We start from the raw sequence: 16,867 nt of genomic DNA, 5'->3' as shown, positions 1-16,867 counted from the left end.
GGAGAAGAGAATGGCAACCCATTCCAGTATTCTTGCCTGGAGAATTCCATGGACAGAAGAGCCAGGTGGGCTAGAGTCCATGGGGTCACAAATAGTTGAACATGACTGAATGACTTTCACTTTACCAAAATAAAGAAAATCTTTACAACCATGCTTAGTGTAGGTACTGTTATTCTATTACTGTCCCCATTTGACAGATGAAGAACCTAAGGTTCAGAATAGATAATTGATTTGCCTAAGGTTGCCCACGTTAGTGAGTAGCAAGCAAAATAAAATGAACTCTCCACTGACTCCCCATTTTAGAAGGAAGATCACGTCCTTTAAATGACCCTCCATAATCTGGCTCATACCCTGCCCAGCCCATAGCTCTCTAAAGTCTTCTTTTATACTTTCCTTGTATTTGCTTTGCTCCAACCACACATGTTGGAGAAGACTCTTGAGAGTCCCTTGGACTGCAAGGAGATCCAACCAGTCCATCCTAAAGGAGATCAGTCCTGGGTGTTCATTGGAAGGACTGATGTTGAAGCTGAAACTCCAATCCTTTGGCCACCTCATGCGAAGAGCTGACTCATTTGAAAAGACCTTGATGCTGGGAAAGATTGAGGGTAGGAGGAGAAGGGGACGACAGAGAATGAGATGGTTGGACGGCATCACTGACACTATGGACATGAGTTTGGGTGGACTCTGGGAGTTGGCGTTGAACAGGGAGGCCTGGCGTGCTGCGGTTCATGAGGTCGCAAAGAGTCGGACACGACTGAGTGACTGAACTGAAACTGAAAACCACACATGTGGGTGACACCCCATCACAGGACATCTGCACTTGCTATTCCCTCTGTCTGGCATGGTCTTCCTTGCTCTTGTTTGACTGTGGCTCCTTCCTATATTGCTTTCAGGATTCTGCTCAGCTGTCATCTTCTCCATGAGGCTTGCCCAACAATGTTTAAATTTCAAACTCCTCACCCCACACACATACCTCTCATTCTACCTTGCTTTTCTTGCTTCATTTTGCTCCATATCACTCATCTCCACCTGACACAATTTATCTCTCTGTGTTTTACTTTTTATCATCTGACTTGCTGTATTCTTGGGTAATAACTATGCAAACTGAGATTCTTATCTGTTCTGTTCTCTGCTCTATTCCTGGCACCTTGAATAGTGCCTGACACATGATATTAATAGGTGCCAACTTAATATTTGCTGAATGAATGAATAAATAAAAGATTAAAATATTGTATGCTTATACCCTCATGAGTTATGACATCTCACTCTGGTTCCCTTTGTGTTTTTAGCTATTCATTCACATGTGAATCAATGCTAATCTCTGCTAGCTTATCAGTGTGAAGAGTCTTTACAGTTTTTGTCTCCCTAAAGTGTCTGCATGATTCAAATCACATTGAAGAAGTTTCATATGCATGTAGATTAACTGACTATTTGTGGAAAGCAAGACTCAGATGCTAAAGAGATCAGCGGGTCTCTCACTGTGTCCCTATCAACATGTCCCATTAAAGTTTCCCAAATAAATGTGTGTTCTGCTCTTGGGACAAAATGGAAATGATTGGTACCTACTAATGTAGTCCTATTCTTGTGGTCTGGTTTCAGATATAGAAAGTGGTGTCAATCAAGTGAGAGGTTAAAAAGTTTAGCGAACAACGTCTCTGAATTCCTACATCTGGAGGCTCAGAGCCAGAACAGAGAAGACACAGCATCATGCTGTTCAGGGCTCAGCCCTGGTAACTCCTTAACTAGGCAAAGAAACCCCTCATAGCCTTCCAGTAAGGCAGGCTAGGCTTTGTTCAAGAGTTTCCCGTAATGGTCCAGATTTCCATTTCAGAATCCCTCCTTGGTGCTATTGGGAAACTCTTGGCATTTGTTTCCCCACCAGTGAATGGGTCCAATGGTGAGAAAAGGAAGATACTTGGTAATGAAGGATCTGAGGTCTGGAAGAGATGTGTTCCATTTGCTGAAGAGATTTTCCCACACAACTGAAGGGTTTTTTTTCCTATTAAAAAAAAAATTCTTGCCTATTTGTGCTAATAAGATGACAGTCTTCAAGGCCACAGACTAAGGACATGAATTATCTTCTGGAAATTAACTCTAGCGTGTATATATATATATATTTTTTTTTTCTTCTTCCTCTCCTCCTTTCCAAGGTCACACATATACCACACACACTTGCACACTCATAAAATTGGGCTTTCCAAAATTTCCCGCTTGCCTAAGAAGCAAAACACAAAGTTGGATGAGGAAAAGTGACTCAGCCCCTTAAGTTTGGTGTTTACTGCCAAAGAACAGATTTTCAGGAAGCAAGACTGTTTCCCAGACCACCACCAAAATAAAAGAAATCAAGTCCTTAGTGCCTGCCGCAGAAACTCCATGAGGCTGTGGTCCAGTGAGGGGTAGTGGCTGGTGGTGTGGGCCCCACAGAGCTTGGCCTCCTCTTGAGGGATGACATATTCTGACAGCTATGGGCAATCTTCATTTCCATGCTACAGACAGAGTCCATATGGTCAAAGGAACTTGACCCAAGCCTTATAAAAGCAAGGGTGTGATGTTTTCATTTGAGAGCATGTACTGTGCAGGGCAATCTGAGTGGAACCGAGAGCATGGTGGGCTGTGACACAAACAACCACACTTACATGATATTTTAGAAACAACACAGCCTTTTCTGAAGGACATTCTGATTTAATGGTAAGAAAATAGCCTGGGCCCCGGAAGTCTGGTCCAAACAGGGTCCCTGAGATATGCACATCTATGACTCTCTTTGGTTCTGGGTTTTCTTATCTGTGGAATCAGGTGTCAATGTTTAGCAAACAGAGGAGTTACAAGGATTAACATTTTGGAAATGTTAGCCCCACTGATAACTGTTCTCCCTGAGGTTCTGCTGGACTTGGAAAGTGCTGGTGTGATAATTGCAGGGAAAAACCTCTGCTTCTGAAAACCATACATTACTGCACATCCATGGAGCTTTACTCTGTTTCCAAACCCTCAAGACTACTGTGTCACTTAAAACAGCTCCCACCTCTTCATTGATGATATCTAAAGTGAGCAATAACAAAGTTAAAGTGCTAGTAGCCCAGTCATGTCCAACTCTTTGTGACCCCATGGACTGTAACCTGCCAGGCTCCTCTGTCCATGGGATTCTCTGGGCAAGAACACTGGAATGGGTTGCCATTCCCTTCTCCAGGGGAATCTTCCAAACCCAGGGATCGAACCCTGCATTGTGGGCAGATTCTTTACCTCTGAGCTACCAGGGAATAAGACGATATGAAAGAGTAAATACAGTGCTTTGTGGAGGTCAGTCTTGAGTTTTGCATGGTGTGCACTAATAAATATCTCCACATTTCTCTCAGCACTAGATAGGCTACTCAGTGTAAGGAAAGCGAGCGAGAGAGAGATGAATATACATTTTTCTTTTGCAGATGTTACACTTCTGATTATGTTTACAGAGACATTTGTTCCTGGGGGTGCCACGAAACAAGGCGGTTAGGTTTTCCGAGGAATAAAAACGGAAATAGGGCTGTCCTCCGGTCTCTCTTTCCAACCACTGTCTGCGTGTTCAAGGAAAGGCATCTCAGCTTACTCACAAGTGGCGCTATCTTTCCACAGGATATTCATTGTTTTGAAAATAGGAGAAAACCTCACCAGCTCTGAAGCATATAATTATGCTTTCTTATTACCCAACAGAATGTTCTCCAGAGCGCTGTTGTGATGATACACCCACAAGTGACTAGGCGGAGGGACGGGTAGCTGGCGGGGGTCGTGGGGAGTGTGGGAGGGCAGTGAGCAGAGTAGCTGGCCCTCTTTTTAAAAAAATTTTTTTTAACTGCCTTCTATTCTACTTCTGTCTTGGTTGTCCAACAGCTCTTACAGAGTTGGGGCTCTTCCTCAAATAAACTAGGTAGGGTTTTTGGTTGTGGGTTTCCCAGGCTTCCTCTAGTTATCAGAGTAATAAGTGATTTCAGAGTATTAGCGCAGATTCCACTGTCACTGAATCATTTAGAGACTCAAAGCCAGAAGATGACATCAGAAACATATGTGTTAGTCTGGAGGCAGAACTCGGCCTAAGAAGCAGAGCAAGATCTCCAGTGGGAGAACTGGCTTTCATTGGCCTGGAAAAGACTCCAAGAGGTGAGCGTCTTTATCTTTTGCCTTCAGGCAGGAAGTTACCTAAAAAAAAAGTCCCCCTTAGATGGTTGATGTGTTCTTGTCAAATATTTCCAGGGAAGCTCTTTCAGAAAGCTAGGACTTAAGTGCTTTGTAAACAAGGCAGAGCTTTGCATGTGAAGGATAAACTCCATATGCTATAAATCATAATTAATGTGATTTTATATACCTGGAATTTCCTAACCAAGCTATATTCTCATTCAGAGTAGCATCTAAAAGACATTTATTCATTAATCATGTTGGCCCACCCAAGGGTCCGCCCATTAGAAGAAAAGGTATATTCCCAGATATGTGTTTTATATGGGCACATGACCATATTAGGGTATGAGAATTCCTCCAAATGCTTTTTGTCAGACCATGGGACACATTTCAATCACTTTATAAGTTAACATCGTATTTGAGCTTTATGCCAACCCTGTGGTTTCCATAGCAACAAAAATCACTTCACAATGTAAGAACACATGGAAGATTATAGAATAAAAAGAAGGCATCTGAAGGGAACAAAAGGCAAGAGCTAAAGTCAAAATTTCTTTGGATGCTGGAAAAATTTTATTACTGTTTTATTTATCTCAAAAGGCTGGTACAAATCCCCTTGATGTTACTAGATGTAAAATTGTGTTAGCATTCTCATAATCTTTCAGAATCTGAGATCATCTTACTCTAAGCCATAGTCTTACCCATGCCTACACTCCCACCCCTCACTGTGTGTGTGTGTGTATGTATCTATGCATACACGCAAGCATAGACTGAAGATCTGTGTCTTTAAAATAAAAAAAAGAAACTGGTTTCGTCATGTTAGACTAGAAACTGATAGTAAGAAAACTTCCCTCATTTTCTTTCTCATGCATGCAGAAGCACTAAGACAAGCTAAACTCATATTCAGAAAAACAGTATAATTACCTGGCAGTAGAACTCATTCATTCACTTGCTCATTTGTTAGAGGCATGTTTATTGAGCATCTATTAAAATGGATAGGTTTCTTGTACTAGAGACTGCTGTAAGTTGACAATTAGGACTCCTGTACGTGCTCTGTGGGTTACGTCTGAGGGTTTAGTGGGAACCTTCCAGGTCTCTCACCTGGTCCTCTTTTTTACCAAGATGTCACATTCTTTCTCCAAGGTCCCTGCTGCTGCTGCTACTGCTGCTAAGTCGCTTCAGTCGTGTCCGACTCTGCAACCCCATAGACGGCAGCCCACCAGGCTCCCCCGTCCCTGGGATTCTCCAAGCGAGAACACTGGAGTGGGTTGCCATTTCCTTCTCCAATGCACGAAAGTGAAAAGTGAAAGTGAATTTGCTCAGTCGTGTCTGGCTCTTAGCGACCCCATGGACTGCAGCCCACCAGGCTCCTCTGTCCCTGGGATTTTCCAGGCAAGAGTACTGGAGTGGGTTGCCATTGCCTTCTCCTCCAAGGTCCCTATCTGTGGGCAACACAGCTGGCAACTTGAGCCCCTTACTTAATGGGTTTCAGGCTCTTTTGTTAGAGGGCTGGCCTGCTGGGTTTTTTAACTTCTTAACTTCCATGGTCGAGGAGTCTTGTGTTTCTAATTCTGTTTCTTCTACTGTTCTAGTTAGATGACTACAACATAATCCTAGCACTTTGGTCTTAAAGTGATGAGAACCAGGACAGGATTAGCTGGGAATTTTAAGACAGCATCTATGCTTGTGATCCATCATTAAAAAAAAAAACAAAAAAACAACTTGCCTGGGTGATTAATTTCTCTTTTTGTTAAGCACTGGAACCAAAGGGAAGCCCTTTGCTCCAACCCTTCTCAGTGATAGGAGTCAGGACCCTTGGTTCCAGGGCCAGGAGAGATGTCCAAACATCTCCTCAGAGACTGACAACCAGTGAACTCAGATACCCTCTTCAGTTCTGGCCAAACAACCTAAGTGCTTCTTTTAAGGTTTCTTAGGAGGTGGCTCTTCGTGTGACGGCAGGCCCATGATGGCCAGCGGAAAGGGCTTAGTGGGGATGCTTCAGCCTGTGAGGTGAGGTGGGTGTGCCCAAGAATACATCAAAGGCATTGCAACCCATCTCTGAAGGAAGTTTTGGTAATTAAAATCTCTTCCATCTTTCTCTTTGAGAAGGATTTTTGTCCCATGACAACATAATAGCACTAATAAGTATGATCTGTCTGAGTTCGTGGCTAGAAATACACACGATGGTAGGGACACAAAGCTTTCAGTCCCTCTGCCTGAAGCAAACCTCCCCCCATGCATCCACGTCTATCCCTGTGTCCCGTCCAGGGCCCACTCTCCGTTTCTCCTGGCCTATATCTTTAATTACTTACTTTTCTCTGGCTTCTTTTCACATACAAATATACACGAGTCTTCCTAAACCTCCTCTGTCCATGGAATTCTCCAGGGAAGAATACTAGAGTGGGTAGCCATTCCCTTCTCCAGGGGATCTTCCCCATCCAGGGTTTGAACCTGGGTCTCCCACGTTGCAGGTGGATTTTTTACCGCCTGAGCCACCAAAGAAACCCCTAAAAAACAACGCGTATAAACAAAACCTTGTTGCCAGCCATTCCTTTTCAACTTCTTATCTCATCATTCAGCTGAAATTCCCACTGAGGTATAGTCACCTCCCAAATGCCAGACTCAGGCCTGTTTTTTGGCCTCCTAGCTTGCATCCTCTGTGCTCTTTGAGGCTGTTGGAAAACCACTCCTTTCTGAGAAGCAATCCTACTCTGGCTTCTCCACCATTCCTCCTTCTTCAGTTTCCCCCATGTTGCTAACTTCCACCAATCCTTGGCAATTTTCTTCACAATTTCTCCTTCTCTGCCCACTCTTGGAAGCCAGTGTCTCCCAAATAATACCCTATCCTTGGGATTCTCCCCTCTTATTCAATATATGTGAATATAAAGTATTCTCCCCAATGAAACTGCTATTTTTGTAGGTAAAATGTGATCAATTGTGGGCAAGTACATATGGCTAAAGTCACAGTACTTTCTGGATTCCTATTTCCAGTCCTGTTCTTTCTTCTAAGCTTAGGCACATATTTCCAGTGACCAACTCGACACTTTCAGTTGGACCGCCTTATGTCACCTCAAAATGAATACATCTCAGATGGAACCCTTTTCTCCATCACCTATTCTTGATCTTAATTCACAGTGTCACTGCCTCCTCAGTTTCCCAAGTTAGAAATTTCAGTCATTCTTGAATTCTTCCTCTCTTTCGCTTTCCTAGTTAGTCATAAAGCTAGAGACTTCTACCTCAGAAATACCCACACTGTGTTATGTTAGTTCAGGCCATCACCACTGTTCACTCTGCGGGGGGTGGGGGGTGGCAATGACTCCATCTATGGAGTCCCTGATTCTACTTGCACTGCGTTCTGGCCCATCCTTAATAAACCAACAGAAATATCTTTCTAAAAAGCAAACCTGATCACATGACTCTAAGACTCAGCAAAGCCCAGTTCCAACCTACAGCTATGGCTCCCCTCCTATCATTTTGACCCTTCATCACAGTCTTCCTGGTGGAATGGCTTGCTGCTTTCTGAAACACCAGACTTTTTCATGACCTTGTGCTTTCTTTGGTCTAAAATCACCTGTACAATCCCCAAGAAACTTCTTTCAATCTCTGAGAGCCAGGTGAAATTCCTTCTCTTAGATCAAGCCTTCCCCAGCTCTCCCAGCCAAGCCAGTCCTTCTCTGATTTCTAAAAGTTTAGCCCTGAACAGTTATTGAATCATTACATGAAGTGATTGGAAGAGACTTGGGCCGAGACTTGAATTCTAGGTTGAGATGGAATAAGGAGTTCTCAGGCCTAGGGTTGTGTTTTGCGTATAAACTCCTATTGCTGCCCTGGAAATCCATCTACTCTGCGTTTGCAGATTGCACAATGAGAAAATAAATATTCACTATTTGTGGTATTTGATTAGTAAAACACAAAATAGAAGTTGAATCTCCAAAGCAGAGTTATAGTTGAGAATGCCCATATTGCCATGAAACAGTATATTTCATTTTCAGTGGAACTGTGCAATGTTCTGGCAGTATTCTATATTCAGAATGTATCCATGTCTTCTCTTGTTGAAGTGACTTGAGTGAGCATGTGCCATGGGATTTCACAGGAAGTTGTATAGCAGAGAAGGTACAAATAATTCAACTTTTCATTTAGCATTTCTCAACAAATTAGAGAGACTCCGTCTTGACACAGGGTCCCAGTCTACTCTTGATGACCAGAAAGGATGGGAATCCAAAGTCGTTGTTAGGTCACTGGTCCTTAGGGTGCCAGGTGTTAGCAACACCCCCTATTATCCCAGAGGAGAACAGAGAAAGAAATCACATTCAAGTCAGTAACTTGAGTCAGTGGAAAGAGCTGACCCTGTGACCCACTCCCCCTGGGCTTGCTGGGCTGCTCTTCACGTGGCAGGCCCACTGCTACCTTGCTTGGCCCCTGCCCAACACGTGGACTGCCATTCCTGGCCTCATGTTTAAGCTGGTGCCCAATTAATGGTACTTTCCTGCATTGAATGTGCTCTTTCCTGCCTCTCTGCTTCTGTTCATGCTGTTGTCTCTGCCTCAAATACAGTTTCAGATTCTCCCATCCATTTTGATGAATGAATCCCTGATCAGAATAAATTCAGCCATCACTTCTCCAAACCCATCTCTGACCAGGGTGGGCGATGCTGTTCCTTCTCCTCTCCAGGGTGGGCGATGCTGTTCCTTCTCCTCTCCAGGGTGGGTGATGCTATTTGGAGGTTCCACTACATATAGTTGTGCGGGTTTCTCAGTGCATAATGTCACCTGCCTAAGGAGTTAGACTCCTGAATTCCAGCCCAAGTCCCACTGCTTAGCATGTGTCTTCAGGGCTAGAATTGTTTCCAAATTCACACAAAGGCACACTCATAGTGCCCTGTGCGTGTCCCCATCACACCTGGACCACAGTGCACAACGCATATCTGTCTGTCTCCCCAACTAGATTCCCGGAGGGTCAGCTCCTCACTCGGCACACTTGCAGAAAGAAATGTTGGCTTCTGACAATTATTAAGAACTAATACTGTTCTAAGAACTTTGGGTGCCTTTTTGTTGTCGTTTTTGTTCAGTCGCTCAGGCATGTCCGACTCTTTGTGACCCCGTGGACTGTAGCCCTCCAGGCTCCTCTGTCCATGGGGTTTCCCAGGCAAGAATACTGGAGTGGGTTACCATATCCTCCTCCAGGGGATCTTCCTGACCCAGGGATGGAACCCAAGTCTCCTATATTAGCAGGAGAATTCTTTACCACTGAGCCACCAAGGAAGCGCTTAGATGCCTCAAGTCATTCATTTATCATCACAATCCTGAGGAGGGGGTACGATTTTAGCCAGTTTGCAGAAGAGTAAATTGCAGCCCTGAGTGATGAGGAAAGGTACGTGTCTCACGCTGGTCGCAGTGGAACCAGGGCTTGCTCTCAGTCGGGCTCTGTAACATATTCCCCTGGCCACTGCACCACACTGCCTCTTTATGGATGAAAACTCATCAGGACTCCACTGCATTGCATTTCTCCTCCTTCTGGGGGAGAAAAAGGGTCCTTGTTTGCAACAGCTAGGAACCCAGCTTCCAAGCAAGGTGCTTTCTTAGGCATCCCTGTGCTCCCTCTACATGCTGTCATATCCCCGAGAGCTGGTTTCTAGTAGAGTGGGTTCCTGGCTTCCTTTTCTAGGGACTGTCAGAGATTCCATATACAGAAGGTGAGCTGGAGGGCCAGGCCTTCAAGGCAAAGGAGTGTGGGTGTGAGGGTTTGTTGGAAGAGAACTGCCCTAGGAGTGTCTGTGGGAACAGGGGATGGGTGAGAAAGGAAATCAGTGGCTTTGCCACATTAGTGGGGGCTCCTTCCTGCAACATCTCTGTTGCTGAGGATGAATATGGAGAGAATGTGAGAACTGTCTCTCTCAGGAAGGCAAGGGACACGTTTTGCTCACATCAAGGACTGTCAGCAGGAGAGGGTACAGTGGGAATGGAGGTGTTTCCAGAAGGGATGGCATGGGATTGAGGTGTTGACATAAGAACTGAGGCTGTATCTAGTGAGGCAGGGACCAAGTCTGGATGGTGAGATATCTGAAAGGCTCGGGGAGTGAGCTGAGGCGTTGTGGTCTGATGTTCATGAGAGAAAACTTCCACCTCAGGCCCACTTTCTTGACTATGTCTGGGGCCTCAGATGCCGTCTGATGTGCGTTCCACCACTGCTATCTCCTGTTCTCCGCCCCTCCTGGGCTGCCACATCCTTGCTCTCTGTGGCCTCAGAGAAGGTGTGGGTTGTAGCGAGCAGCTTCAAATAATACATGCCTGGCCGTGAGCATGGGGCCAGCCAGTGGTGTGGGTGGTTGGTGGCCAGGAATTTAGACTCTCCCTCTCATCCTGACTCAGCCTGTGGCCCGTGGGTCATAGCCTGTGGTGACTCGATTCCTCAAACCTTGAAACAGGGATAATGAAACTTGCTACTCTGCAAGAGGGTATTAATTAATGTTTGCAAACTGCTTGGCAATGCAGGGATGAAAGGGGTTAAAAGCAAAGTGTCACAGTGACGCTGGGCCAGCTGGGCCATGAATGTCATGATTAGGATGGAGGTAGACAGATAACAGCCACCTGAGAACTCGGGCCCCAGGGAGCACAGCTCGCGTTGGAGAATATGCAGTGGGAGCCACGCTGGTCTCTAAACGAATTCCAAAGTAACATCAAGAGGGACGTGTGGATTTGCCTCTGGGAGGGGTTCCGAGGCCGACGCTCCCCTACAGTTTTGTCAACAGTGAGGAGAGCTGACTCTCAAATGTCACAGGTTTCAAATTTTCCTTCAGAGACTTCACCCCTTCACCATTCAAACCCCACAGAGAACTTGCTGACAAAAAACACGTCCCCAGGGAGCACCGCGGGGCAGTGGGTAGGGGATGAGGGACATCTTAGTGAACAAAACCCAGGACTTTTTCACTCTCCAGAGTGGCTTTATTCAGAGGCTAGAGAGTGTGAGCTCAATTAACCTGGGTCTCAGAGGCCTGCCGCCAGCCCCTCTACCTTCTGGCCGGACCCCGCTCCACTCCTTGGGAGCACCTTGCCACAACAAGCCACAATGACCATGGTGTGGCTGTCACAGGGCCATGACTACATGATGGCCCTCCTCTCTCTGTCTCCCCTGCCCCGGCTCAGATCCTGGAGCGGCTTCTGTTTAACCAGTCAACATGGTGTCATGTGTGAGGCTAATTTTCTGGAAATGACAAAGTGTCTTGGAAAGACCAGAATGCCTTTACAGATCACAGATTGCCAGCATCACATGGCCGTGGATGTGGGGACTTTGGCAATGGTCAGCATGGTGAATGTGCTTCCTCTGGGCCTCAAAGTTGAAGAGATTGAATAATTCCAAAAAAATCTAAATTGTGAAGTACTGAAAAGCTTTAGATTCTCCCAGTTTTGTCAAGTGAGGCAATAACTGAACCATCAGAGCAGGGAATCCATGCCTTCATTCAGGAGCTATATTGACTTATTGAGTGTTTTGGGGTGTGTGTGTGTGTGTGTGCCAAGCACTGTTCTGGGTGCTAGGATACAGCAGTGTACAAATCAGACAGAAGTTCCTCTCCCTGTGGATATCTTTCTGGTGGAGAAATGTCCAAAGCAGAGGAAAATGTTTATAGCATCGCCACTTGGATGACCGATTCTGTTTCTGGCTGCCCTGCCTTCGTGTGGGATTAGGACTTGGTCCAACCCCAATCCCATTGCATCCTTCTCTATTAATTTGTTGTTGTTCAGTTGCTCAGTCATGTCTGACTCTTTTTCGACCCCATGGGCTGTAGCCCGCCAGGCTCTTCTGTCCATGGGATTTCCCAGGCAAGTATACTGGAGTGGGTTGCCATTTCCTCCTCCAGGGGATCTTCCCAACCCAGGGATTGAACCCACGTCTCCTGCATTGCAGACAGATTCTTTACTGCTGAGCCACCAGGGAAGCTTCCTCTTTATAGATTAGGAAGGATAAAAATGTCTAAAATGAGGGTGGTGGTGGTGGTTGTTTCTACCTTAGAAGTGAGATGTGCAAGTCAGGGGGATAGGAGAGAGATGATAGAGTATTTAACAATTGGTATAGCACAGCTGGGCTTCCCATAGAGGAGACATAAGAGACGTGGGTTCGATCTCAGGGTTGGGAAGATCCCCTGATGGAGGGCATGGCAACTCACTCCAGTATTCTTGCTTGGAGAATCCCATGGACAGAGGAGCCTGGCAGGGTATAGTCCATGGGGCTCGAAGAGTCGGACATGACTGAAGGGACTTAGCATGCATGCCCTCATAGCACAGGTGCTGAGCCATCACTACAGATACCTGTGGTCCCTGTGGGCCAGCATTAACCCTTTCATCCTGAGTCATGCCAAGGTCCAGAAGTCTGGGAGGAGGGGCTGAGATGGCTGGGGACTTTGGAGAGGGGGTGCTTAGGGCACTGGCTACTTATTAAATCATACAGAAATATTTCAGTAATTTAATTGCAGGAAGGCTGTTCCAGGCAGCACCAGATGGATATAGATTCTAATCTTCAAAGTATCTAGAAAAAGCCTATGCCCATGTGAGGTCTCAGTCAACACCTATTGCTAAAATATCCAATATCCAATAGAGGAAATACTGTTAATTTAAAATTTTGAATCTGAATGGGGACTCATAGCTCCTGAGTCTCTACAACCTCATAAGATGACTTTGAAAACCAGGTGGCCCTCCAAGTCTTCCTAAGCAGCAGTCAGGTGGAGGAGAGGTCTCAGGGCCACCCAGCCCCGGGGAAAATAAAGTCTTTGCCAAAATGAATGCAACAGCCCTGGGATATGCTTTGATGTGGTGAGGCTCTCTTTTGGGTCTGCCCTGGCCTGGTCACATAGGAGTTGACCCAGGAGGGAGTCACACCCCATTGGCAGGTAGACTGAAAACACTGGGTAAGGAGCACTTGGCAAGCCATCCAAGTTGTGGCTGCCGGGGCACTAGTGCATTTCTGGTCCTTCCAGTTCCTAACGTGTCATCATGGCTGGTAACACCCCCTGGCTTTTATTGATGGTCTAATTGGAGAGTGTCTGATGCCTGAAGGTCTTTGCCAGTTGACAGTCTTGAAAGTGATGGAAGAGACTAAACTGAGGCAAGCTGTTCCCTCTGCAGCCTTTCTCCCCTCTCAGGTGGAGCTTGGTGAAAAGTAGCTTCTATATGGGATGCACAGTAACTCCAGGGATAGCTGGAATAACCAGAGGCTCTCCAGGAGATTTATTCATTCACATAAGAAGAAACCTAGCCTAATCTCATCACACTTGGTAACAATTTACTGTGGAAGAGATGCCATTCACTCACACCCCTTTCTAAGGGAAATGCCCCACCTGTTGGGGGCCCAGTTTTGTGTCACATGACCAGCAGTAATCAGAAGACCCTGGGGAAGTTAATTCACAGCCTTGCCAGGATACTGTGACGTGGCGCACAGAGAGCTCCAGCAGTCTGGTTTTGCCTCTGTGACTTGGGAACTCCTGAGAGTCTGGGAGGGGGTCAGGTGGCTGCTGTGGCTGACACACACTGGGTGGAGTCAGAGTAGGGGTGCCTGGGGCGTTTGGGTGCAGGTCAGATGGTGGGGGAGATTGCAGGGAAGAAAACACGTGGCATTGTGGTGTACCAGCTTCATTATATCATTCAGCCATAGTGAGTGAGCATCCACCATGCACCAGGTACTCTGGCAGGCGCTGGTGAGAAAGCAGTGAGCAAAGCAGACAAACACCCCAGCCATCGGGGAGCTGACGTTCAAGTGGGAGAGACATAAAATAGCCAAGAGAATAAGACATATACATATTGGTGACAGTGCTGGAGAGGTTTGGAAATACTGCAGGGGGAAAAACGAAAGCTTGGTAAACAAGAAACAAGATCAGCAAAATGGAGACATCTATTTGATGGTGGGATTCATTATCCAGTTTTCGAGTATGTTTAAAATCCTTCATAACCCTTGGGGCTTCCCTGGTGGCTCAGTGGTAAAGAATCTGCCTGCCAATGCAGGAGACACGGGTTTGATCCCTGGTCCAGGAAGATCCCACGTGCCGTGGAGCAACCAAGCCCAGGTGCCACAACTATTGAGCCTGTGCTCCAGAGCCCAGGAGCCACGACTACTGAGCCCACGAGTCACAACTACTGAAGCTCACATGCCCTACAGCCCATGCTGTGCAACGAGAGAAGCCACCTCAATGAGCAGCCCAAGCACTGCCTCTACAGAGGAGCCTAAAAGCACAGCCACAAAGACCCAGCCGGGCCAAAAGTAAATAAATAAAATTTACAGAATTTCTTTCATAACCCCAAATTTTAAAAAGAATACAGACAGGTTGAACAGGAAGTACTGGGGTTGAGAAGGACTCACAGAGAAGGTGACATGTGAGCAGAGATCTGGAAGACACAACAGCAGGTGTCAGGGGATGAGCATCCAGGCAGAGGGAACAGTAAGGGCAGTGTCCTTGAGGCAGGAGTGTTCCTGGCGTGTTGAGGACCACAAAGTGGGCAGCGTGGCCCCAGCAGAGTGACTGAGGGGGAAGCAATGGGTGAGGGAAGCAGGGCATGAGAATCACATAGAGTCTATGGTTGTGGCAAGAACTTTGTCTTCACTCCGAGTGAGAGGGGGAGTTCCTGGAGCATTTTGGGCAGCGGGGTGACATCATCTGACATGGGTTTTGGCCAATCTTGAAGTTTTTGGAGCAAAGATCCATTAATTCTTACCTCTGGGGTTCACTGAGTGTCCTTGAAGCCAGGACCTCCCCTCAGCACTTCTGAGAACTAGCTCTATTACAGCCTTTCTTCTCGGATGTCCTTGGAACCCGTTTCTTTTTCATTTCTCATGTACTCCCACAATAAAGTCTCCTTTATTTGACTTGTCTCCAGTGGGTCTCTATTCCTCAAACTGAAGCAGACCACAAGGACAGCCACTTTTCCTTCTGTGGCTGCCTCTCTTGGAGAGAAGGCCACGCATGCAGCAGGTTATCCCTCGCCTCAGCTTGGGAGGTGGGGGGATGATACCACAACGTCTATTTGAGATGGCACTTCTCCATGATTTCACAAGCCCCCAGGCAGTCTAAATTTCTATGGTATTTCAATTTGGAAACTTTAAAACAAAAAGCAATCTTGAACCCGAAACAAATTTAGATCTCTTTATTTTAAAATCCCAAGTTATGAAAAATAATAAAATCCAAAGGCATTCCCTCTGCTCCTCAAGTACTAAAAGTTGAATTTCTAGCTGGAAGTTAAGAGGTGCAACCAACTGAGTAAAGGTGGCCCTCAAGGAGAAGAGCTTTTAATTATTATTCTCTGCTGCATTTAATGGTTAAACTGGGTGCCTTCCTTTAGGGTCTTATTTTGCTCAGCATTCATCATGTCAGTAAGACTGAAGTGGGATCTAAAAACAGCACCCGGTGCTGAGGCTGTCAGGTTTCCAAGCCCTCCAGTGCCCGAAGCCAGCTTCTCTCCTCACTCCCATCTGAACCTCAGAAGGCCACCTGCATTGCCTTCATGTGGCCCACAAACAACTCCACCAAAGCCAGACTCACACTTGGAAAGGTCTGCAGGTGCCCACGTGACCTCCTTACCTGAGAATGCCACAAAACCAGTTTGCTAGAGAGCTCGCATGCTCTTCTGAATGAATGAACAAGCGTGAGCTGGAAAGCTTCTTCTAATGAGATTATTTACCTTGGAATCCTTTTGTACTCAGGATAAATGAGCCAAATGCTACATTTCTCCCCCCATTATAAAGTTTTACTGAGCAAGGAAAAAATGTTTTAAGTTTTTTTTTTTAAATCCACTAGACTCTTTTCCTTTTTTTCTTTTCTATATATGATTTCATCTTTTCCCAAACTCTAAGCTGTTTATTTTGTATTGTTTGTGAATGCTAAGTTGCTTCATGTCCGACTCTTTGTGACCCCATGGTCTGTAACCCACCAGACTTCTCTGTCCATGGGATTCTCCAGGCAAGAATACTGGAGTGGGTTGCCATGCCCTCCTCCAGGGGATCTTCCTCACCCTGTGGTCAAACCCGTGACTCTTATTCTCCTGCATCGACAGGCGAGTTCTTTACCACTAGCACCACCTGGGAAGCGCATTTTGTACTGGGGTAGAGACTTGGCACCCCACTCCAGTACTCTTGCCTGGAAAATCCCATGGACAGAGGAGCCTGGTAGGCTGCAGTCCATGGAGTCACGAAGAGTCAAACACGACTGAGCGACTTCACTTTCACTTTTCACTTTCCTGCATTTGGCAACCCACTCCAGTGTTCTTGCCTGGAGAATCCCAGGGACAGCAGAGCCTGGTGGGCTGCCGACCATGGGGTCGCACAGAGTTGGACACGACTGAAGTGACTTAGCAGCAGCAGCAGAGACAGAGAAGGCAATGGCACCCCCACTCCAGTACTCTTGCCTGGAAAATCCCACGGATGCAGGAGCCTGGTAGGCTGCAGTCCATGGGGTTGCTAAGAGTCGGACACGACTGAGCGACTTCACTTTCACTTTTCACTTTCATGCATTGGAGAAGGAAATGGCAACCCACTCCAGTGTTCTTGCCCTGAGAATCCCAGGGATGGGGAGCCTGGTGGGCTGCTGTCTATGGGGTTGCACAGAGTCGGACACGACTGAAGCGACTTAGCAGCAGAGCCTATTAACAATGTTGTGGTAGTTGATAGAACCGTCTCAGCACCGAGGCTCATAACGCATCTGTAGTGTTTATTATCTAGTCCTGTGTATTTCTCTCATAGCTGCTGTCTA

The 16,867-nt window shown here is 46.3% G+C and overlaps 1 long non-coding RNA gene across 3 annotated transcripts in view; it reads left to right on the top strand.

Annotated features, from left to right (window-relative positions):
• LOC147365822 (uncharacterized) overlaps positions 1-16,867 on the top strand; it is an 87,422-nt gene that overhangs the window by 29,048 nt on the left and 41,507 nt on the right. The window contains exon 3 of one of the 3 annotated variants that reach the window (XR_015132832.1): positions 5,284-6,038. The exons of the other annotated variants lie outside the window; for them this stretch is intronic. This is a non-coding gene — a long non-coding RNA (uncharacterized LOC147365822). Of the gene's footprint in view, positions 1-5,283; positions 6,039-16,867 lie in introns of those variants that run through there. 3 annotated transcript variants of the gene reach the window in all.

The sequence above is a fragment of the Bos grunniens genome, chromosome 9, assembly GCF_055505025.1.
Source record: "Bos grunniens cultivar Pamir isolate PY7600 chromosome 9, Bosgru_T2T1.0, whole genome shotgun sequence".
NCBI classification, from domain to species: Eukaryota; Metazoa; Chordata; class Mammalia; order Artiodactyla; family Bovidae; genus Bos; species Bos grunniens.
Note: the sequence above shows the minus strand (reverse complement) of the source record. Positions and strands in the feature narration are given on the sequence as shown.